Source organism: Phyllostomus discolor, chromosome 4, assembly GCF_004126475.2.
Source record: "Phyllostomus discolor isolate MPI-MPIP mPhyDis1 chromosome 4, mPhyDis1.pri.v3, whole genome shotgun sequence".
Taxonomy (NCBI): domain Eukaryota; kingdom Metazoa; phylum Chordata; class Mammalia; order Chiroptera; family Phyllostomidae; genus Phyllostomus; species Phyllostomus discolor.
This window is the reverse complement of record NC_040906.2, coordinates 75,472,374-75,497,063: the sequence shown is the minus strand read 5'-3', so window position 1 is coordinate 75,497,063 and position 24,690 is coordinate 75,472,374. Positions and strand designations below refer to the sequence as shown.

The 24,690-nt window shown below is 36.2% G+C and overlaps 1 protein-coding gene across 12 annotated transcripts in view; it reads right to left on the bottom strand.

The window, feature by feature from the left end:
* Positions 1-24,690, bottom strand: part of GTDC1 (glycosyltransferase like domain containing 1) — a 388,750-nt gene that overhangs the window by 315,302 nt on the left and 48,758 nt on the right. Inside the window, exon 3 of one of the 12 annotated variants that reach the window (XM_036023530.1) lies at positions 11,512-11,581. The exons of 10 other annotated variants lie outside the window; for them this stretch is intronic. The gene's annotated coding sequence lies outside the window, so the exon portion shown is untranslated. Of the gene's footprint in view, positions 1-11,511; positions 11,582-20,053; positions 20,796-24,690 lie in introns of those variants that run through there. One more of the 12 variants, XM_036023534.1, reaches the window with a different exon arrangement.

Genomic DNA, 24,690 nt, shown 5'->3' with positions numbered 1-24,690 from the left:
AATAAAAATTATTCCATAGTAAACTCAAGACAGGTCCTCTAGTGCCCATTTCCAACAATATCACCAACTCTGCAAACCTATCTGGATGTTCTGAGCCATTGTTTAAAGAACAATAGCCATTTCCTTGGCTCAGTAATGATTAACAAATATAACGATAATAAAAATCTTTCACTTGGGTTAAACATCTGAAGAAGTAAATTTTACCCTTTGACACATAATGGACAGACCTGAGATCATTATGCTAAGTGAAATAAGACAGTCAGAGAAAGACAGGTACCACATGATTTCACTCATACGTGGAATCTAATAAACAAACTGAACTAACAAGCAAAATAGAGACAGACTCATAGATGGAGGGAGCAGAATGATAGCTCTGGGGATGGGGATGGAGGGATGCATCAAAAAAAGGAAAAAAACAGAAAGAACTCATGGACATGGTGATTGTGGGAGGGAGAGGGTAGAGGTAGAAGAGGGGATGGAGAGATAAATGGTGGTGGAAAAAATACAATACAATAAAATAAATTTTAAAAAAACATTTAATGGCAAAATGAATGAAAGAATGTCCACATGAAAAGGCTGAGGGGCTACAAGGGAATGTAAAAATTCTCCCCCCTCCTATTTTTCTCCATGGCAATTATAATCTAACACACACACACACACACACACAAATTCTAAACACCACAATAGAAAAAATGAGTAAAACTCTTTCAGGAATGGTAAGGTTCCCAATATCTATCTTGAAGGAGATCTTCAAAAGATTAAAGAATAGAACAAACAGGAGAGGCAAGATGGCAGAGGAGTGTGCGGAAGCCACACTAAACTCTTCCCAGAACCAATCTGGAATGACGACTAAATTCTGGAGAAACCACCTGGAACAAACAACTAAAAAATAACAAGAGAGAAGCTTTATAACCTCTGACAGACAAAAGAATCAGCTTTAGCACTAACTGACTGGTAAGGAGTATGGTGGAGACTGAGAGGGCTGCCTGGGGATGCACAGGTGGCAGCACTGGAGGGATAATTAAGCAACCAGTTGGATCCACCTGAGAAGTGTAGAGTCTAAACCCTAAGCTGGGATCCCCAGCTTAGAGCACCAGAGCAACAAAAGTACACAGACAACCACTGGTGGCAGCGAAAAGCAGAAGGGTTGCTCTCATCTACACATGGACGGCTGGAGATGCAAAGAGCCTTTAAATGGGCCAACACACAAATTTTCATTTGTAGCCACTTACCCAGGGCTCTGGCAAAGGCGGGGGCAGAGTGGGCTAGAGATGCCTGAGGAGAGCCTGGAGCTTTGGGGAGAGGGCTAAGACAGTAGATGCCAGTATCCCACTGCTGAGTCATCCCCCATACAGCAGTAGCCATCCTGCTTAGGCAAACCATCTCCCAATAAGCGGCAGTGACCTGAAGGGAAACAATAGCCCCAACACCAGGAGGGATTCTGACCCAGCTCTGTGGTGCGTAAGCCTGACTGTTGAGTGCAGAGTAACTAGATTAACTGAAGAAAATAGCCACAGAGAGTAGATCCCTGGCAGTCTTGGAGCAGGCTGCCTAAGGTCAGACAGGGTCTACAGCTGACATCACCAGAGGCTGATTCAGAAAGAAAAACCAGTGGTAGATACTAGAGGCGACTGAAACGAAATCCACCGTGGTCTTCTCCATAATTAGTGATGTTTTCTTTCCTGCACAGCTTTTTAACATTCATTTCCTGTCCATCAAGCTTGTCCATATTAAGTCACTAGATTTTACACTATAGTTTATCTCTTTCCTTTCTTAAGAGTCTTAATCCCTTTATACCCTTAATTATACTGGTTCATTTGTTGTTGATAGTTGGATTGCAGGGGGCAGTTATTTTTGCAGATGTGGGTTGTTTCCTGGGCTTTGTGGTTTTGTTCTGGCAGCACCTGCAGAACAGCATACAAGACATGGTGGATGGAGTGACCCTCAGTTAACCAGCTAGAGGGATGGACCCACTGAAGAACAACCTAACAACAAACAAAACCCAATTACATGCACAGAACCAGCATAAGTGGAATAAGGGGCATTCCCAAGAGCACCAAGTTCAGTAGATCAAGGAAGACTGCACCAATCTCACAGGTCTCCTACAGTATAAGTTCACACCATAAACCCAGGGAGTCAAAACAGATCAATTTAAGAAGCAGAGGTAAACAAGAAGAGTCTCACCAATAATGAGAAGACAAAGAAACAACCCCCTAAACAAAAGGAAAAGAGGAATCCTCAGAAAGAGTACTAAATGAAATAGAAACAAGTCAACTATTAGATACTGAGCTCAAAACAACAGCTATAAGGAAACTCAATGAGCTCAGTGAGAATTACCAAAAACTACAGGGAAGCTACAAGGAACTTACAGCGAATTACACCAGGATGGAAAAGGACACAGAAACTGTCAACAAGAGCCAAGAGGCAATGAAGAGTACAATTTCTGAACTGAAGAACACAGTAGAAGGAATCAAAATCAGGCTAGATGAAGCAGAGGATCAAATCAGCGAGCTGGATGACAAGGTAGAAAAAGAACAATAAGAAAGAGCAGGATAAGGAAAAGAGGCTCAGAAAGAACAAAGAGGTGTTAAGGGAACTGCAGGACACATGAAATGTAATAATATCCGTATAATAGGGATACCAGAAGGAGGAGAAGAGCAAGGGATAAAAAACTTGTTTTAAAAAGTAACAATGGAAAACTTTCCTAATTTGATGAGAAAAAGTCACACAAATCCAAGAAACACAGAGAGTCCCAATCATGAAGAACCCAAAGAGGCCCACTTCAAGACACATCATAATTAAAATGGCAAATTCAAAGACAAACAGAAAACCTTAATGACAACAAGGGAGAAACAGGAAATAACATACAAGACGGCTCTGATAAGGCTAGCAGCTAACTCCTGAAGAGAAACACTACAAGCCAGAAGGTAACGGCAAGGAATATTCAAAGTAATGAAAAACAAAGGCCTGCAACCAAGACTAGTCTACCCAGCAAGGCTCACAGTTAAGACGGCCAAATAAGGAGCTTCTCAGACAAAAGAAAGCTGAAAGAATACACTTCCACCAAACCAGCACCACAAGAGATGCTAAAAGGACTGCTTTAAGAAGAGGAAGAAAAAGAATAAGGGAGGAACACAAGTATGAGGGGAATTAAATGGCAATGAATAAGCACCTATCAATAAAAACCTTCAACATAAATGGATTAAATGCTCCAATCAAAAGATACACAGTAGCTAAATGGATAAGAAAACATGACGCACACATAGGTTGCCCACAAGAGACCTATCTCAGAACAAAAGACCTACATCCTGGCATACAAAAGCCATAGATCAGAAGGTTTCACAGGAGAATATTACAAAATATTTAAGGAGAAGCTAACCTCTATCCTTCACAGACTACTCCAAAAAGTCCAAGAAAAGGGTAGTCTCCCAAAATATTTTTATGAAGTCAGCTTTACCCTAATCCCAAAACCAGATAAAGACACAACAAAGAAAAAAATACAAACCAATATCAATGATGAACATAGATGTGAAAATCCTCTGCAAAATACTGGCAAGCCATATGCAGCAATACATTAAAAAGATAGTACACTGTGATCAAGCAGGATTCATCCCAGGGATGTAAGGATGGTACAATATTCACAAATCAATAAACATATCACATAAACAAAAGACAAAAATAACATCATATCAATAGGTGCAGGAAAAGCATTTGATAAGGCAAAGCACCCATTTATGATAAAAACACTCAGCAAAGTGGGAGTACAAGGAGCACACCTCAGCATAATAAAGGCTATATATAGAAACCTACAGCCGACTAGACATGAAGGTCTTGTTTATTAGCTCTACCTGATTTTGGAAAAATTTATTTATATTTATAAAAAATATAAATAAATAAAAATAAATTTAAAAAAATAAAAGAAACCTACAGCCAACAACATACTCAATGGGCAAAAACTAAAAGTTTTCCCACTAAAATCAGGAACAAGACAAGAATATCCACTTTTCACCACTTCTGTTCAACATACTATTGGAAGTCCCAGCCACAGCAATCAGACAAGAAAATGAAATAAAAAGCATTTAAATTGGAAAGGAGAAACCAAAACTGTCACTGTTGGCAGATGACATGATAGTGTACACAGAAAATCCTTTAGACACCACCAAAAAACTACTCGACCTAGTAAGCGAATTTGGCAAACAAGCAGGATACAAAGTCAAAAATCAGAAATTGAAGGGATTTTTTACATCAACAATGCAATATCAGAACAGAAATCAGGAAAAAAGTCCCATCCAATATAGCAACAAGAAAAATAAAGTACTAGGAACAAACCTAACCAAGAAGGTAAAAGACCTGTACTCAGAAAACTACACAACATTGAAGAAAAAAATTAAGGAAGACACAAACAAATGGAAGCATGTACTGTGTTCATGGATTGGAAGAATTAACATCATCAAAATGGCCATACTACCCAAAGCAATTTAAAGATTCAGTGCAATCCCTATTAAAGTACCAATGACATAATTCACAGATATAAAACAAACATTTCAAAAATAATTTATATGGAACAATAAATGACCCACCCCATATAGCTTCAGCAATTTAGAGAAAGAAGAACAAAGTAGGGGGGATTCACAATACCTGACATCAAACTATGTTACAAAGCCACAGTAATCAAAACAGCCTGGTACTGGCATAAGAACAGACACATAGATCAATGGAATAGAATAGAGAGCCCAGAAATAAACCCAAGTCTCTATGGTAAATTAATATTTGACAAAGGGGGCAGCAGCATAAAATGGAGTAAAAATAGCCTCTTCAACAAATGGTCTTAGGAGATCTGGACAGCTACATGCAAAAAAATGAAACTCCACCACCAACTTACATCATATACAAAAATATACAATAATTAATAAATAATACACATGGATAAAAGACTTAAATATAAGTCACAACACCATAAAAGTCCTAGAAGAGAATATAAGGAGGAAAATCTCAGATATTCCACATGGCAAAGTTTTTACTGATATGTCCCCTACAGAAAGGGGTATAAAGGAAATAGTACACAAATGGGACTTCAACAAAATAAAAAGCTTCTGCATGGCTAAAGAATACATCAGCAAAATGAAAAGGGTACCAGCCATATGGGAAAATGTATTTGTAAATGATACTTTCGACAAGAGTTTGATCTCTAAAATACATAAAGAACTCACATGACTCCACTCCAGGAAGACAAACAACCCATTTAAAAAAATGAGCAAAGGACCTGAACAGACACTTCTCCAAGGAGAACATACAGAGGGCCCAGAGACATATGAACAAATGCTCAGCATCACTAGCCATCAGAGAGATGCAAAATAAAACCACAATGAGTACCACTTCACACTGGTCAGAATGGCCATCATAAACAAATCAACAAAGCAACAAGTACTGGTGAGGTTGTGGAGAAAAGGGAACCCTAGTGCACTGCTGGTGGGAATGCAGACTGGTGCAGCCACTGTGGAAAACAGTATGGAATTTCCTCAAAACACTAGAAATGTAACTGCCTTTTGATCAGGCAGTTCCACTGGTGGGATTATACCCTAAAAATCCTGAAACACCAATTCAAAAGAATGCATGCACCCTAATGTTCATAGCAGCACAATTTACAATATTGAGTGCTGGAAGCAACCTAGGTGCCCATCAGTAAATGAGTGGATCAGAAAACTATGGCACATTTACACAATGGAATACTACACAGCAAAAAGAAAGAAAGAACTACTAACCTTTGTGACAGCATGGATAGAACTGGAGAGCATTATGCTAAGTGAAATAAGCCAGGCCGTGAAAGACACCACATTATCTCACCGATAAGTAGAACCTAATCAACAAAACAAAGAAGCAAGCAAATTATAACCAGAGACATTGAAATGAAGAACAAACTGACAGTATCCAGAGGGAGCTGGGGAGAAGGATAATGAGGGAAAATAGGGGAAGGTCCATAAGCAACATGTAAAAAGGACACATTGACAAAACCAAAGGAAGATACATTCAAGAGTGGAAGGCAGGGATGGGTGGGGTGGGGAGGAGAGGGATGGGAGGATGGAAACAAATGTACTTGAACAATTTAAGAAAAAAGAAATAAAATAAATTAATGGTCTAAAATTAAAAAAAAAACAACCCAAACTCATAGAACTGTATGTCACAAGGAATGAACTGGAATGTAAACTATACTTTAGTCAATACTGAATCTTCAGTTATAACAAATGTACCACATCCTTGCAAGATGTTAATATTAAGGGAAATTTGATAGGGGGTAGAGTCATGGGGGCATATGAGAACTATCTGTACATTCTACTCATTTTTTCCATAAAGCTAAAGTGCTCTTAAAAAAAAACCAAAAGAACAAACAATGCTAAAATTTGTATGTAACCACAAAAGACCATGAACAGCTAAAGCAAACTTGAGGCAAAACACAAAGCTGAAAGCACCGTGCTTCCTGAATTTAAACTACAAGAGGGGCAAAAGTAGGTTTACAGTTGTTCATATGGAACATGATATAATAATAAGTAATAACACAAGAATAAACTCTTGTTTTGTGTACTTAACACCTATAAACCTAATTTTGCCCCACCTTGTATACTGCAAAACTAGAGTAATCAAAACACATATTACTGGCATAAATAGAGACATGTGTATCAACAGAACAGAATAAAGAGCCCAGAAATAAACCTATGCCTATATGGTCAATTAATTTAGAACAAAGAAGCCAGGAATATATATTGGGTAAAGGATAGTCTCTTTAATAAATGATGTTGGGAAAACTAGACAGCCACATCCAAAAAATGAAACTGGACCCTGTTTTATACCATACACAAAAATTAACTCAAAATAGATTAAAGACTTGAATGTAAGACATGACACTGTAAAGCTCCTAAAAGAAAACATAAGGAAAAAGCTCCTGGACATCAGTCTTAGTGATAATTTTTTTTTAATTTGATAACAAAAGCAAAAATGAACAAATGGGACCACATCAAAGTAAAATGCTTCTGCACAGCAAAGGAAACCATCAACATAATGAAAAGAAAACCTACAAAAAAGATTTGCAAATCACATATCTGATAAGACACTAATATCCAAAATACATAAAGAACTTACAGAACTCAGTGGCAATTTAAAAAAAAAATCCTATTTAAAAAATAGGAAGATGATATGAATAGACATTTTTCTAAAGAAGATGTACAGAAGGTCAAAAGCATGAAGATTCTCAATATCACTAATCACTAGGGAAATATAAATCAAAACCACAATGAGATACCATGTCATACCTCTTAAAAAAACTATCATCAAAAAGAAGTAACAAGTGTTGGCAAGGATGCAGAGAAAAAGGGAACCCCTGTGTGCTGTTGGTAAGAAAGTAAACTGATGAAGCCACTATGAAAAACAGTATGAGAGTTCCTCAGAAAATTAAAAATATCTACTTCTGGGTATTATCTGAAGGAAACAAAAAGACTAACTCAAAAATATATCTTCACTCCCTTTTTATAGCAGCATTATTTATAAGAGCCAAGAAATGGTAATAACCTAAATGTCCATCAATAGATGAATGAATAAAGACAATAAAGCACATGTATATAATGAAATATAATTCAGCCATAAAAAGGAAGAAAATCCTGCCATTTACAACAACATGAATTAACCTTAAAGGGATTATGCTAAGTGAAAAACTCAGACAAATAAAGACAAATAACATACAATCTCACTTATCCATGAAATCTAAAAACAAACAAACAATAGCCAAGTGCTGGGAGCAACCTAAGTGTCCATTGCTAAATGAATGAATAAAAAAACTGTGGTACATTTACATGATGGAATACTATGCAGCAGAAAGAAAGGAGGAGTTCCTACCCTTTGCGACAGCACGGATGGAACTGGACAGCATTATGCTAAGTGAAGTAAGTCAGGTGGCAAAAGACAAATACCATATGATCTCACCTATAAGTGGAATCTAATCAACAAAACAAAGAAGCAAGCAAAATATAATCACAGACATTGAAATGAAGAACAAACTGACAGTAACCAGAGGGGAGGGGGGAGAGGGATAATGGGGTGAAAGGAGGAGGGGTTGTCAGGAACATGAATAAAGGACACATGGACAAAACCAAAGGGTGGTAGGATCAAGGCGGGGAAGTGAGGATGGCTGGGGTGTGGGGGAGTGATGCAAGGAAAATGGAGACAAGTGTACTTGGACAACAATTAAAAAATGTAGGAAGAAAGGAAAATAAACGAACAAAAATCTCATAGATATAGAAAACAAATTGGTGATTACCAGAGGCAGGAGGTTAGAGGATGGAATATGGACAAAATAGGTGAAGATGATCAAAAGGCACAAACTTCCAGTTATAAAATAAGTAAGTCATGAAGATGAAATGTACAGCATGCGATTATAGTTAATAATACTGTATTGTATATCAAAAGTTGTTGAGAGTAAATCTTTAAAGGTCTCATCACAAGAAAAATTATTTTTTGTAACTATGTGTGGTAATGATGTTAACTAACTTATCATGGTGATCATTTCACAATACACACATATATCAAATCATTATGTGATGTACCTAACACTGATATAATACTGTATGTGAATAACATGTGAATAAAAATGTTTTTTTGTGTTTTTTTTGTTTTTTTTTTTAAGATTTTATTTATTTATTTTTAGAGAGGGAAGGGAGGGAGGGAGAGAGACAGACAGACAGACAGACACAGACATCAATGTGCAGTTGCTGGGGGTTATGACCTGCAACCCAGGAATGTACCCTGGCTGGGAATCGAACCTGGGACACTTTGGTTCCCAGCCCGCGCTCAATCCACTGAGCTATGCCAGCCAGGGCTAAAAATGTTTTTAAAAAAAATTTTTTTAAAGGAAGGGAATGAGGGAGACAGGTCTGTTTGTATCTCAATCACCAAGACCTGGCCCTAACTTCAAAAGTGCAGGTGATAGTAAGTTAATTCTTAAGTTTTTGCATAATAAAATATAATACCAAATTGATAAATGCAGATATAATAGAAAATGTCATCTGGGTCAAGTTTTATCCTTCTCACCCCAAAATCTGCAGTCAAAAGTACTAATTACAACACACTGACCATATAGGATTGGGTCTTTTTTGGTTGCTAAGCAATAGAAGAATTCTAATGAACACGCCAAAGTAACAAAAAAAATCAGTACACTAGAAAAATCCAACTTTCCCTGATTTTGACTAAGAGCCACTAGAAAAGAGCACTGCACAGAAGTCAAAAGCCCTGGTTTTAGTGCAGCTCTACCCATGAAAAATCATTGAATTACTATGCTGATTTCCTCATTTAGTAAAGAAAAATCTCACCTACCCCACCTACTTCCAAAACTGTTGTAATGATAAAATGAAACAGCATATGTAAGAAATATAAATAATTACATCTGTGAAGAATTATAGCTATACACATTTACACACAGAGTATCACAAATATAAGGCAATAACCCATTAATCATTATTTTATAGTATAAATGGATTACTTTAATTAATCTATAAACTATTCTATGCTTAACAAAATTTTATTATCATAATACCACTTCATTATTTCAATTATTGTCTGAACTTTAATGAAAATATTTAGTTTAAATGACAATATAGTTAAATCTTGATTATTCAACCAGTTAAGATTTTTACAGTGTACCTAAGGTTGTCTACCCAAGAAAAAAATAATAGCAGTTAAATTCAAACTGAATAAAATATATCTCTTAGCTACTCTTTTAAAGATGTGATAGGAAAGAGAAACTTAAGTAAATAATAGACTTAAGATTATTACTATTTATATTTCATTTGGCAGAGTTCAGAGAATTTACTTTTTCTTAGCAAAGGTTTCAGGTAGTCAATATTTTTTCTTCTTATATGTCTAAAATCACCCCTACTAAATACACAACTCTAATTCTTATTAAATGGCGTGTTCAAGGTAAAACAAAACTAATTGACTATACTTTTTCTCCATAAGATATTCAAAACTCTCAACCTGATTTTCAAAGGGAAAGTGAGTATAAAGATTTTCCTTTCATTTTCAAGCAGAGGTTTGATCTTCTGTTCCACAAATAAAATAAAGTAGCTGCACAGCAATAGCTGTTAGATAAAATCATCATGTCAAAAAACGTGACAGCAGTCACAAGCACTGGGAAAGCACTTGAAGTGTGACCCTATTTGCTCATACTCTAGAAATAAACTCATAATCCATGCTGCTTTCTTAATCACTTCAATCTAAATATTGAACAGCTTGGCCTCCAATTGTATTTTACCAGCATACAGAAGGAACCAGACCAGCCATTTTGAAATTAATCAGTGTAGGAATTATCCATTTTAGAGACTTGGGTCTCTCTAAGACTGAGACAAGTCTTAAAGCTAAATGTAAATCTAAATTTACAGTAAAGAAATTTTGCCTCTCAGTAACCTTTCTACATCAAGACTGAGAAATCACCTAGAAGAAAGTAAATATTTCAGAGTAGACAATAATACAACTGCTTACATTTAACCTAAGGCTGGAAGTAGCGAGCAGAACTGGAATGACCTTTGAAAATCACTTCAATACCTTCTGCATGGCTTTTCCAGAAACCATTGCCTCTGAGCTTTTCCCTCAATCTCTTTCAGTTCACCCCACTACCTTCAAGAAACTGTAGTGAGCAAGCCATGAAATTACCGGAGGAAAGGAGATGAAACAAACTATTTCACTAACTTTGTGCCTCAACCTGAATCTCTGGTTTAAAAATCTCTGACAATCAATAAATCTTAGCTAAGGGACGTTAAAAAAAACCCAACAACTTTAAATTGAAGCTTCTGTGTACCCATCCTTGATCCCATTTCCCTTCTTCTTTTTCAGAGAAAACCACTTTGCTGACATGCCTGTCTATCATTCCCATCAATGACTATTTAAACATCATCTCCACGTGATTGTTACTGTAGAATTAAACTCCATAAGCCCACAGGCTGTGTCTGATATTGTCCTGTGTGGCATCTAGTAAAGTAATTGGTATATTGTAATCATGTAAATGCTGCAAACACCTCTAAAGAAAATTAATAAATATTTAGTAAAACTAATTAAACAGAACCATACATTATAATAAGGAAAACCAAACAAATATCTCCCCTGTATTTATAAACCTCAGTGAAGCATCTATTACATAAAATTGTCCCAAAAATTCAAATTATTGAAAAACTGGATTTTTAAGTTCTTGAAGACTGAACAAAATTTAAAATACCAAAGTTTAGATTAGAAAAATACATCTTTCACCCAAATAATTCCCTATAAAACCAACTATTGTAATTTATTCTGATTTCTTTGTTTCACCACATTAGAAGTTATTTTTCTATATTCCCTAGGCAGCAACAAATAACACCATGCATGAAGACTGATATAATCACATGCCAAAAAAGACAGACCAGCACCCTCACACTCCAAACTCCCCTCTGTGGCTTCTTCATGTCCCATATGTTGCCAATAAAACTGTTTAAATCATACCTTTGAGACAGTTTTACTGACATAGTATCAGGCCTCTTGATTCTTCACAAGGCAAACTGCAGCACCAGAACTGTTACAAATGCAAATTTTAAGACTGAGGTAAATAGAAATCTATATTCCATGTATGTATGCCTGTGTGTGTGTGTGTGTGTGTGTGTGTGTGTGTGCATACATAGATACATATATATTTTGGAGCACAGAAACTTGCACTAACACCACAATTCCAATATTTAATTTTTAAGCTCTTAAATGCCTTATCGATACAGACATGTAGGAGATTCCAACGTCAGTATGACATTCAAGAAACCATAAGCCTAGTATCATCTTTTTATATCTTTATTATGATTTATTCAAATATCTGACTGGTATGAAATAATGGCAGCCAGAAGTCTTAGTAATAATTATGATAACAAAAAGAAAAGGCAAACAATGGAAATTGAAGTAACAATTAGAAATTTTACAAACCTACTATACTGACAAACCAGTATTCACGTGCCTGACTTTCTACTTCAGGAAGCTAAAACACTTTCATTGAATTATAGTTATTGTAAATTCATCATATGTAAAGTGTTCTTGTAAAACAGGAATGCTGAAATTAAATGATTAACAAAAGTTTTTTTTTAAGTTTAAAAAGAAAAGCCTTATTAAGCACTGCTATCACAGAAAAATGATCAATTAGATCAAGACAAATGTATCTCAGTTTTTTCAAGGAAACTTCTCCTGGGGACCCCTCCCTAAAATGTTATTTCAACATAACCTCAATTAGTAAATCCTCTGAGGACAAGACTCCTTTTAATATGTCAGCCCAAGAACAAAAGGGATATGAAGAATTCTAGTCTCCTTTAAACAGCCTTTGGCAGCAAGTAGGAAAAAGGAGGCAGAGATGCTGGTTCAAACACAAATATTTCATTTTTGAAAGAGCTATGGTAGATATAGCAGGTTTATTCGCAACACTCACACAACTCCATTCTAATGTTTTAACAACAGAGGAGTGGCTAGAAAGCTAAAGGGTATTTTTGCTAGACTCCCTTACAACTTGAGATCTGCCTGTGCCGGAGGTTTACAAAGTAGGAGCACTCCTAGGAGACTAGGGGAAAGGAAACAAGGACAGAGAGCAACCAGTCACAGGCAGATCAGCTCATATGGCAATGGTGGCAAACAAGATGATGATTTTTCTGGGACCAGCAGCAAAAGCCAAGACTCCTCATTCAGCAGCTTCCATCCTCGGGTTGGGCAGTGTGGTTCTGTGCAGAGATAGCTGTGGCTGCCTTAGCAAGCCAGCTGAAAAGTATGGTTCCAGGAGGTACTCCTAGAAGGTCAGCCAAGAGTCTTTCCTTCTGTTCCCTCAATGATACCATAAAATATTACAACTTAATAAATCCCCTTCTGCTTAAACTATAACTGTAATGATTCTGTTATCTGCCACTAAAAGCCCTTTCCAAAATATGGGCAAGCGAACAGAACACATGAAGTAAATTTTCATAAACAATACCCAAACTGAGCTTTAAAATATAGACCTATTATTACATAACAATATGAATGAATGACACTGAACTATACACAGGGCGAGGCGAAAGTAGGTTTAGTTGTGATACATGAAATAGTTTATTCTTGTACTATCATTTAATTATTGGATTATTTTCATATGAATAACTGTAAATGTACTTTTGCCCCACCATGTACTTAAAAATGGTTAAAATGATAAATTTTATGTTATGTGTATTTTATCACAGTAAAAAAAATCATAACCCCACTAAAAGATTATATTTAGGCCTAGGAGTCAAGAAGTCTTAGGTAAACCTGATTTTGTTAACTTACTCCTTTTCCAATAATATCAAGTAGGCAAGTTATTTAGCCTCCTGGTCTAACCTCTTGGAAGAAATATCAATATATATTAGGAATAACACAGACACTAGTGGGCAAAGTGGAGGAGAGAAAAAGACAAGGCAGTATTTGTGGCAAAAATTACTATGTGATTATGTGAACCAAGTGCTTGCCACATAACCTCATTTAATACTCACAAAAGCAACACTCACCCAAACCCATTCACAATAACACTCAACGCAAGTGTTTATTCCTTTTCTGACTGATGAGAAAACAGAGGAAGAAAGCCAAGCACCTTGCCCAAGGTACACAGCTAATGACTTTTGGAGTAATGACAGATCAAGATCTGTCTGACTCCAAAGCCCTGGCTCTTTCTCTACCACATTTTTCTTACTGATTGCCACAGCCACAGTGTTCAGCAGGCAAGGGCTAATTAAATTATCCACCATGGTGGAATCATGGGAGAACCAGGAAAGCAATTCCTGAAATGTGTCACCTAGACCATTAATATATTATGCCCTATAGAGTCAAGTGTGATGTTCAAATACAGAAATAACTAGATGATGATGATGATGATGATGATGATGATAGCATCCAGCTACCATTTACTGAGTGCCTATTATGTTTAAAGTGCTTTGTACACATTACTTCATTTAATCTTCTGATGCCAGTAAGAAATGCACAATAGGTATTACCTTTATTTCACAACAGAAGAAAATGAGATTCAGAGGGATTAAAAACTCAGTCAGAGATTACACTGCAAGCCAAGTTCAGAGTCAGAATTTGAACCCAAGTCTCTAAAATGCCAAAGGATGCGAGTGGGAACCACAACTTCTATCTCCTTTTATCTTCTAAAGAGGCAAACATAGGCCATATACAGGTAAACACTCAATAAATAAGTGATCTTACTTTGAAATTAAGGACACCAAATGCACACCTAAAGGTTACACAGATTCAACAGTCTAGTCTTGACACACAGTAAAAAGACATAAAGAAATGATAATGAAGAGTCCATCCCTGGTGATCAATGCACCTTTGCAAATAAAAGTGAAAGGATCAGAGCCCTCTTTGCACACACTCTTCCAGCCTAGCCCTCCCCTCATTTCACTTCCCCACCACAAAGAAAAGAAAAGCTATAGACAAGTACCATGCCTTGCTCTATCAACCCTAGCACACCATTAGAAATTATACACACTACCCTGTCCTTTGAGAACTGTATGAAAGCAAGGAAATCACCTGCAAAACATCTACCAGTAGTTCAGCAGGTCTGAGGTAGGGCCTGGGAATTTCCTACTCTAACAAACTCTCAGGTGATACTGCCAGCAAACCCTGCTAGTTTCAATTATTATCATCCTAAAACTTCTTCTTGTCCACCAAGTGTAAGTAACTAGGATGATAGTGTTTATCTTCTCTTTGGTACTGCATGGCTTAAAGGGTTGGTAGGGTGGATGCTAGGAAGAAGTACACAGTCTACGTCCAGACAATCATTGGGTACAGCAGTAGACTTTTGAAATTATTCATGGAACATGTAATATACATCTGTCAGAAGTTATGAGGTGGGGTCTGGGGGTAGAGAGAATAAAATTTGAATAAAGGGAATAAAATTATAAATTATATAACTAATGTGTAGAAACTCAGCACAAAGTACAAATGTTGCCATAGCTGCAACAAACCTTTCCTTCTTGGTAAAAAATAGGCCTAACTTTCAGTGAAATACCATTAACAAATATTTCCCAAATAAACATTACTACTCTTAACAGCATAAAAAGTTAAAAGTAACAAGAATCCAGTATATTCCCAAATGATAACAATGAGCTGCAAAAGATCAAGAAAACCCAAAACAGTACATACACTATGATGGAGTCACTGTTCTCTTTTGTTTACAAACAGAGAAAAGAAACTTCATTATTTAGTATCATTATGACAGACCCACCCATATATGGATATAATAGCTTGTGTAGTTAACTCAAAACGTAGTCCAAAACCACACATGCTGAAAACATAGAAAATCCAGTCTCATAATGCAAAAACACCACTACTTAAAATTACATGTTAGCAAATTTAGTTTATAGAGTAAAGCCTTCCATTAAAAAACAGGCAGTGCATGATTTTGTGTTTGTTTGTTTTAATTCAATTGACATCGGGATACTTGGAGTCTACCAAGATGCCTATCAAAAGTAAATAAAAAACTGAAAAAAACAGCTATAAAGAAAAGAAACTGATAGATTGGAACTGATACAGTGGAAAAAACAAAATATTCTAAATGTCCATCAACAGCACAAAAGATAAATAAGAGCACAATCATACAAGTGAATATAATATAGCCCTAAAAATCACTAAACTGTAGCAGTGGTATTGTAGCCTGAATTGTGTCCCTCACAAATTCATATCTTCCTGGCTGGCATAGCTCAGTGGATGGAGCGCGGGCTGCGAACCAAAGTGTCCCAGGTTCGATTCCCAGCCAGGGTACATGCCTGGGTTGCAGCCATAACCCCCAGCAACCGCACATTAACGTTTCTCTCTCTCTCTCTCTATCTCCCTCCCTTCCCTCTCTAAAAATAAATAAATAAAATCTTTAAATAAAAAAAAGAAAAAGAATATTTCTTTAAAATAAATAAATTACCTGGCTGGCGTAGCTCAGTGGATTGAGCATGGGCTGGGAACCAAAGTGTCCCAGGTTCGATTCCCAGCCAGGGTACATTCCTGGGTTGCAGGCCATAACCCCCAGCAACCACACATTGATGTTTCTCTCTCTCTCTCTCTCTCTCTCTCTCTCTCTCTCTCTCTCTCTCTCTCCCTTCCTTTCCTACCTACAAATAAATAAATAAAATCTTTAAAAAAAAAAAATTAATTAATTAATTAATTAATTAATTAAAATGAAAAAGCCCTGGCTGGCATAGCTCAGTGGATTGAGCGTGGGCTGTGAACCAGGCATCGCAGGTTTGATTCCCAATCAGGGTACATGCCTGGATTGCAGGCCACGACCCCCAGCAACTGCACATTGATGTTTCTCTCTCTCTCTCTCTCTCTCTCTTTCTCTCTCTCTCTTTCTCCCTCCCTTCCCTCTCTAAAAATAAATAAATAAAATCTTTTTAAAAATTCATATCTTAAAGCCCTAACTCTCAGCACCTCAGAATGTAACTGTATGTGGAGATAAGGTCGTTAAAGAGGTAATTAAATTAAAATGAGGCCTTTAGGGTAGGCTCTAATCTAGTATGACTAGTGTCCTTATGAGAGGTAATTTGGACACACAGAGAGACACCACAGATATGTATCCACAGACCATAAGAAGACAATGCATATAGACTGGGTGACCAGACAGAAGGTGGCCATCCGCAAACCAAGGAGAGAGACCAAAGTTGAAAACAAATCTGCCAATACCTTGATCTTGGATTTCTAGCCTCCAGAACTGTGAAAAAATTAATTTCTGTTGTTTAAATCACATAATCTGTGGTATTTTGTTATGACAACCCTGGAAAATTAATACAAATGGTCTCAAACTTATACATTCATAAGAATCATCTAGAAGATAAACACAGTTTAAACACAGATTGCTGAGCCCTACACTCAAAGTGTTTGTTCACTAGGTCTGGAATCTAGCTTCCAGGGCCACTTGTCAGTTTAATGCTCTACTGTTGCCTTCCTGAAATTATTAATAGTTTCTAAACATTTTCATTTTGTTCTGCGTATTTTCATTTTGCACTGGGCTGTGCAAATGTATCTGATCCTGGCCTGAGAATCTGTATTTCTAACAAGGTTCAAAGTGATTATGAAGTTGCTGTTAGGGTCACATTCTGAGAATCAGAGCTATAACATCTACCAACTTAGATAATTCAAAAAGCTTAATATTGGGCAAAAAGAGCATGCAGAAGGACAGTTGTTGACATTTACATGAGGTTTCTGTTATGAATACAGATGTATTAAATAGAAGTATAAAAACAAACATGGCGATGTAAACTCCCGAATCAGAATACTTGCTACCCCTGAGACTGGGGAAAGAAGAACAAAATTACAGATCAGCACCACAGTGAGTCTCACCTCTGTCTACAAAGTTCTATTTTTTTGGAAGAAATAAAAAATTAAAAATTGAAGTAAACATAGCAAAAGTTCAGATTTGACAGAGCTCGGAGGGGCTTACACTGTGTTACTCTCTATACTTTTTGAAATTTTCTATAAATTTAAAACACCTGATAAAATTGTAAGGGAAAAAAGGTGTTAATAACTTCAGTATCACCCATAATCTAGTAAAATATTCCATTCAAAATTAGAAATTTGTCAGTGGAAAGAACCGTTCTACTTACTAAAAGATCCTTTCACAATAACCAAGATATAGGGTTATTTCAAGTTGACAATCATAATTAAAAAAGACTAAGTGGGTATAAATCCACTTTAAATGAATAACATACTCTAAAAATAACTAAGATACTATTTAATCTAAGAACATGAGAAATGAGAACTATCATCCATTGGAAATAATTATAACTGTACCTTGTTAATTTGACTCTAGTATGTCTTTTGCAATCAAATGGTAAATATAAAATTTAAGCTGTTTAGACTAATGAAAATAAACATAACAAGTGGTAAAATTTCTCCAAACCTGAAGAAAATAATGTGAAAAGGTTATATCTCTAACATATAGAAAACCTAGGCAAATCAAATGAAGGGTAAAAATGAATACCAAATATTAGGAAAAACTTCAATTTAACAAAGTATAGAATAAAAACTTTATAAATGACACTTTATAACTATCAAATTAGCCAACTTTGTATAAAAAATGAATAATCTGAGTTGTTCTCATCTTAGTGGGGACATAAAATAGCAAAACTTTCTGAAAAGCAATTTTAACACATAAATCAAGAAGCTTAAAAATATTCACATGCTTTGGTGCAGTAATTTTTCTCTCCAGACAGCCTATGGAAAAAGTAATGACATTGATGGGGGGCCATATTCATTCCACTGCAAAAAATAACCAAGAGATCTAGATTGAGTATACTAATATCAAACAAAATAGAGATTAAGAGAAAAACTGTAACCAGAGACAAAGAACATTTTATAAGAATAAAAAGATCAGTCTATCCACAAAATAAGACTAGAACAATACCACAAACCATCTGAACCTAACGAGTATTAACAGAACACTACACCCAACAACAGCAGAACAGGCATTCTTTTCAAGTATACACATGGAACTTCCTCCAGGACAAACCATATGCTGGGCCATAAAACAAACCTCAGTAATTTAAAAGGTCTGAAACCATGCAGAGTATATGTCTAATCACAATTAAATTAATTTAGAAATTAACAACAAAAGGAAATTTGGGAAATTAGCAAAGATGTAGAAATTAAACAACACACTTCTAAATAACCAAGAGGTGAAAAAAGAAATCAAAAGGGAAATTATAATACTTTGAGTGAAAATGAAAACACCACACATGGAAACTTATGATATACAGCTAAGGAAATGCTCACAGAAAAATTTATAGCTGTAAATGCCTGAAACAAAATAGATCTTAAACACATTATCTAAAATTCCACCTTAATAAACTAGAGGAAAGAGAGCAAACTAAATCTAAAGCAAGCAGAAAAAGTGGAATAACAGAGCAGAAACTAATAAATAGATAATTGAAAAACAGAGGAAATTAACAAAACCAAAAGTTTGTTGAAATATCAATGAAATTAACAAACCTTTAATTAGATTGGTGAAGAAAAAATGAAAGAGCAGGGGACATCACTATTGATCTACAAAAATAAAAATAAAGAGAATATAACAGGATACTGCAAACAAATATATGCCGACAAATTAGATAATCTAGATAAAATGAACAAATCAAAAAAAGATACAAACTACTAAAACCCAAAAAGAAATAGAACTTGAATGAACCTATAATAAGTAAAGACATTAAAAATACTAATCATAAAACTTCCCAACAATAAAAGCCCAGGTTTCACCTTCACAGGTGAATTACACGATTTAAAAAATTAACACCAGCCATGGCTGGTGTGGCTCAGTGAATTGAGTGCCAGCCTGTGAACCAAAGTGCCACCAATTCAATTCCCATTCAGGACACATGCCTGGGTTGCAGGCCAGGTCCCCAACTGGGGGCACACAAGAGGCAACCACACATTGATGTTTCTCTCCCTCTTTTTCTCTAAAAATAAGAAATAAAATCTTTAAAAAAATAAAAGAATTAACACTAATTCTTCACAAACTCTTCACAAAAAATAAAACAAAAAACTTCCCAACTCATTCTATGAAACAAACATTTCTGGACACCAACAAAAAGACAAAAATAGCTCAAGAAATCTATAGGCCAATATCTTATATGAGTATGTAGAAAGTAAAAAATCTCAACAAAATACTAGCAAACCAAGTCACAAAATATATGAAAAGAGACAAGATTAAATGGGATTTATCCTTAGAATACAAGGTTGGTTCAACAATGAAATTAATTATTGGCTCAATGTGATGCACCATATTAACAGAATAAAAGACAAACACATGATAATCTCAGTTGACCAAAACAAACAAAAAGAATTTGGCAAAATCCAACATGCTTTAATGACCAAAACACTAAACATTCAAGAAAGTAAGAATACTTTTCTCAACCCGATAAAGAGAATCCAGAAAAAAAATTGCAGCTACCCAACATACATTATGGTAAAAAACTAAAAGCACTCCCTCTAATAACAGGAATAAGAAAAGGATGTCCATTCTTACCACATTCATTCAATATTGAATTAGAGGTTGTAGTTAAGACAGGCAAGAAAAAGATATAAAAAGCATCTAGAATGAAAAGGAAAAATTAAAATTACTTCTCTTTGCAAATAGCAAAATCTTATATAACAAAATCCCTAAGGCATCAACTAAAATCTATCAAACTAATAAATGAGTTCTCATATCTTGGAAGATGCAAGATCAATATGCAAAAGTCAATTGTATTTCTATACACTAACAATGAAGAATCCAAAAATAAAAATAAGAAAACAATTCCATTTAAAAAAAAGCATCAAAAAGAATCAAATACTTAGAAATGAATTTAACTAAAATCGTATAAAGCTTGCACTCAAAACTACAAAATATTGTTAAAAGATATTAAAGAAATAAATGGAAAGGCATCCCATAATCACAGACTAGAGGACTTAATGTTGTTATCCCTAATAATGAGCATCTTTTCATGATGTTATCGACCATTCATTTATTTCTTCAGAAGAATATATAGTCAGATAAGTAGCCTATTTTTAAAAAATTGGGTGGTAAATTCACAGTTGAGTTTTTAATATACTATGGATACAAGTCCCTTATCAGACAGGTGATTTGCAAATATTTTCTTCCACTCGATGAGTTGTCTGTCCACTTTTTTGATGGGCTAATTCTGGCAACATGCCTGTCTAGTAGGTGTTTGCTGAATGAAGGACTAGCTCCACTACACCAGGAGGCCTCCATATTTAATTGTTACCTGAGTAAAGATCGCAGCGGGTGGACCCGGAAGACGCAAGCGGCAGCTGGCAGACCCAGTGAGGCGGCGATTGTGGAGCAGGGCAGAGCTCGCAACCCAGGATCCCAGAGAAGGGACTGAGTTCCCACAGAGAATGGAGCTACCACCATTGTTCCCTCCCGACCCCATCCCCACATACAATGTCACAATCTAGCAACTGGGGTGCCCAGCCCTGGTGAACACCTAAGGCTCCACCCCTCACCATAACAGGATCGACCAGACCAAAAAAGAGAGAGAGATGGCTCAAACAGAAGAACAAATCAATGCCCCAGAACTCATCCCTTTAAGCAACCAAGAAATTGCCAATCTATCAGATGCACAGTTCAAAACACTGGTAATCAGGATGCTCACAGAATTGGTTGATTTTGGGTGCAAATTAGATGAACAAATGCAGGTTACCGTAAAAGAAATGAAGGAAAATGCACAGGGAACCAATAGTGATGGGAAGGAAACTGGGACTCAAAACAATAGAGTGTAGCAGAAGGAAGAAAGAAACAACCAAATAGGAAAGAATGGAGAAAATAAGAATTCAAAAAAATGAGGAGAAGCTTAGGAACCTCCAGGACATCTTTAAACGTTCCAATATCTGAATTATAGAGGTACCAGAAGAGGAAGAGGGGAGCAACAGATTGAAAACATATTTGAACAAATAATAAAGGAGAATTTCCCCATTCTGGCAAAGGAAATAGACTTGCAGGAAGTCTAGGAAGCTCAGAGACTCCCAAAGAAGTTGGACCCAAGAAAAAACACACCAAGGCACATCATAATTACATTAGCCAAGGTAAAAATGAAGGAGAGAATCCTAGAAGCAGCAAGAGATAAGGAGACAGTAACCTACAAAGGAGTTCCCATTAGACTGTCAGCTGATTTCTCAAAAGAGACCTTGCAGGCAAGAAGGGGCTGGAAAGAAGCATTCCAAGTCATGAAAGACAAGGACCTACATTCCAGATTACACTATCCAGCAAAGCTGTCATTGAGAATGGAAGAGCAGATAAAGTGCTTCTCAGATAAGGTCAAGTTAAAGGAGTTCATCATCACCAAGCCCTTATTTTATGAAATGTTAAAGAAACTTATTTAAGAAAAAGAAGATTAAAAAAACATGTATAGTAAAAGGACAGCAAACTCACAATTATTAACAACCCCACCTAAAGCAAAACCAAAAGAAACTAAGCAAACAACTAGAACAGGAACAGAACCACAGAAATGGAGATCACATGGAGGGTTAGCAACAGGGGAGTGGGAGGAGGAGAGAGGGGGAAAAGGTACAGAGAATAAGTAGCATAGATTGTAGGTTGAAAATAGATAGGGGGAGGGTAAGAATAGTATGAGAAATGTAGAAGCTAAAGAACTTATAAGTATGACACATGGACATGAACTAAAGGGGGGGATGTGGCTGGGAGAGGGTGTACAGGGTGGAGGGGAGTGAAGGGGGGAAATGGGACAACTGTAATAGCATAATCAATAAAAAATAAAGATACACATATTCTTAAGGTAATACAAAAATTATTGAGAAAAAAAAAGAATATACAATAGTATCAAATGTGATGCAGACACCAGCCCACAGTGTCTGAGTCATTATGGATGAAATGAAACATTCACACGGACTACTGAGTCCAGTGGAGAAAAAGGGACAGCATGGCTTTTCTCTCAAGGGGAGCAAAAGCCTTGGCCCTTGCCATGACCGGCCTTTATTGGGGTTCTCAGTACATTACATGATGGTTCTCATTAACTACGCACAGGCTCGCTTTAGGTGGTTACCTTTTACAGAAAACAAAGGAGCCAATGCTGCTAATCACGTCACAGAAAAGGGGTATTTGCAAATGAAAAGGCAAAAGTGATTGAACCAGTTATACTCATCCTTGGAAGGTTTCATATGGATTTTAGAAGTTACTTGTAAGTGTCCTTAATTCAGGAAATGTCCTTAATTCAGGATGAGGGAGTTTTTTTTTAGCAAGAGCAAGACTCAAAGTGGCCTAGGCACATTGCAGGCCTGATTCCCCACTGGAGAACCTATCTGTGGGCATGGGTCCTGGGCATCTCCAAGTAAGAGCTGGGCCCACGCTATGCAGAATGGTCCCCTATACAAATGTGAAAGGTTTTTATATGCCACAGTAAGAAGTAAGTATTTAAAGTGTCAATTTGTTCTCATTGATAAGAAATTTTCATTCACTTAACCTTTCCTGGCCTAAACGCTAATCCCTAATATTGAGCAAATTCACCGTTAACATCTTCCTTTTGACTCCCAGACTATTGAAACAATGATGAAGAAACTAGGCACGTGAGAGTTGGTGCCAATAAAAATGTATGCTTAGATTCTTGGCCAGAAATTCTTGCGCTGGGAATTCTTCCTCTGTGTTATTCTTTGACCACAGCAGTTGATCCAAATATTTTCCTCTTTATGAAAGTTCTCAATACCACCTCTGCCTACTAACTCTTAGCAGATGACCCCTCTTTTCCTTCAATAAACTTTCCTAGTCATTTAACATGAGCCACTAAGGTCCTCCTATAAATTGTAAGTAGATACTCATCCCACATATTTTCTTTACTTCCCAGTTTACAAGAAGGGTTCCTTTTTCTCTCAAAGTACAGCATGCACACCTGTGTTAAACCCCCCACCTCCTTTAAGACTGTGAATGACCAATTATTCTCTCTGCAAAATCCTCAACCCCTTTCTTACCACTAATGCCTTTGTTGCTATTCATGAATTTTTCCATTTGCCTCAACCATTAAAATTCTTTGCCCTAATCCTTGAGTTACCATTTCAACCTTCTCAACTAATATTTTTCAGGAGTTTGCATCACTGTCTCCATATCCTTGTCTTCAAATCCACTCTTCAATACTTTATTATTTGGTTTCTAATCATACCATTCTGCTAAAGTCACCCTCAAGAGTCTACAGTGGTCACCCAAAACCAAATGAACTTTACTTGATACTCATATATTTTCAACTCTACATAGTATTTAATAGTGTTCATTATCCCACCTTTGAAACTTTATTTTGACTTTCATAATAAATAATACACTCTTCTGACTCTCTACTTTTATTTTTCATTTTTTTCAGGCAATTCATTCCTCCATGTACCTCCTAAAGGCATGCATTCTTAATTACCCAGACTTATCACTTCTGCCACTTTAATCTCACATACAAACTCTCTTTTTCAATCCTATTACCACCCCAAATTCAAGTTTCATACTACCATTTATCTAAATCACTAAGATAGCCTCCCAGTTAACTTGGTCACCATACCTCTGCACTATTACTCCCTCATCCAATGATTTACAATGGATATGCTGCAAGAATTATACAACATGCAATATCTGGCTATTTAGCCAGAGGCACAGACATATTTTCCCCTAGACTGTCAAATGAAAAAATGACAACAGCCATCAGGTGTAAATGAATCAAAATTATACAATTTTTTGTCATATTGGCAAAAAATATACATTTTTGTTGTGACACAGAATTTCAGTAGTTTATGTATGCCATGAGATGAAAAAGGTTGAAAATTGTTTCTCTAATCCAAGAAACCAACTGCTTTGATAACATTCCTGAAGTATAGCTTGACTGTCTCATTCTTCTGCTTAAAATTGAGAGGAAGCATGCAGTCCCAAAAGACCATTTGCTTTGAATCTTAGCTCTGACAATTACTTGTCATGAGACCTCGAGTAAGTCACTAAAGTCCTCTGAGCCTTAGATGAGAACTTCTCATTTTTAAAAATGAGGATTCCAACAAAGCCATAGGGGGGAGGATTAAGGTGAGGGGAGTGGTGGGGCGAAATGGAAACAACTGTGCTTGAACAAAAATAAAAAAAGAAAAAACAAAAACAATAATAATAAATATAATTTCATAATGCAAAAA